Source organism: Acyrthosiphon pisum, chromosome X (assembly GCF_005508785.2).
Source record: "Acyrthosiphon pisum isolate AL4f chromosome X, pea_aphid_22Mar2018_4r6ur, whole genome shotgun sequence".
NCBI classification, from domain to species: Eukaryota; Metazoa; Arthropoda; class Insecta; order Hemiptera; family Aphididae; genus Acyrthosiphon; species Acyrthosiphon pisum.
Genome location: NC_042493.1, coordinates 35,950,898 through 35,951,358, shown reverse-complemented (window position 1 = coordinate 35,951,358; position 461 = coordinate 35,950,898). Strand labels below are relative to the sequence as shown.

At 53.6% G+C, this 461-nt stretch overlaps 1 non-coding gene across 1 annotated transcript; it reads right to left on the bottom strand.

The window, feature by feature from the left end:
• Positions 1-392: 392 nt before the first annotated feature.
• On the bottom strand, positions 393-461 carry Mir3052 (microRNA mir-3052). The gene has a single exon (NR_040233.1). It is a non-coding gene; the product is annotated as a microRNA mir-3052 (primary transcript).

The following is a 461-nucleotide window of genomic DNA, read 5'->3' as shown; positions in this document are numbered from 1 at the left end:
CCACTGAACCTGCTAGCGGAAGAAAGGAGGAGTATATTCCTCGGAACGAACAAGGAGGTTGCCAAGGGACATCTGCTGACCGAATGGCAGCAACGATGGAGCACGTCCGCCAAAGGTAGATGGACCAACCGCATCATCGGCGACGTAGCCACATGGTATCAGAGGAAGCATGGCGAGGTGTCATATCACCTAGCTCAGGTACTGACGGGCCACGGGTGCTTTGGCACATACCTGCACAAATATTGCATACAGGCAACTGACGCGTGCGCACAATGTGGGACAACGCCGGACACTCCAGAGCATGCCGTGTTCGAGTGCGAGGCTTGGCACAAATGGCGAACAGCAGCCTGCGTCTATCTAGAAGTAGATGACTTAACGCCGGACAACACAGCAGCCATCATGCTAAGCTCAAAGAATGCATGGGAGAGAGTAAACTCCCTCTTCACGAGAATCATGATGTG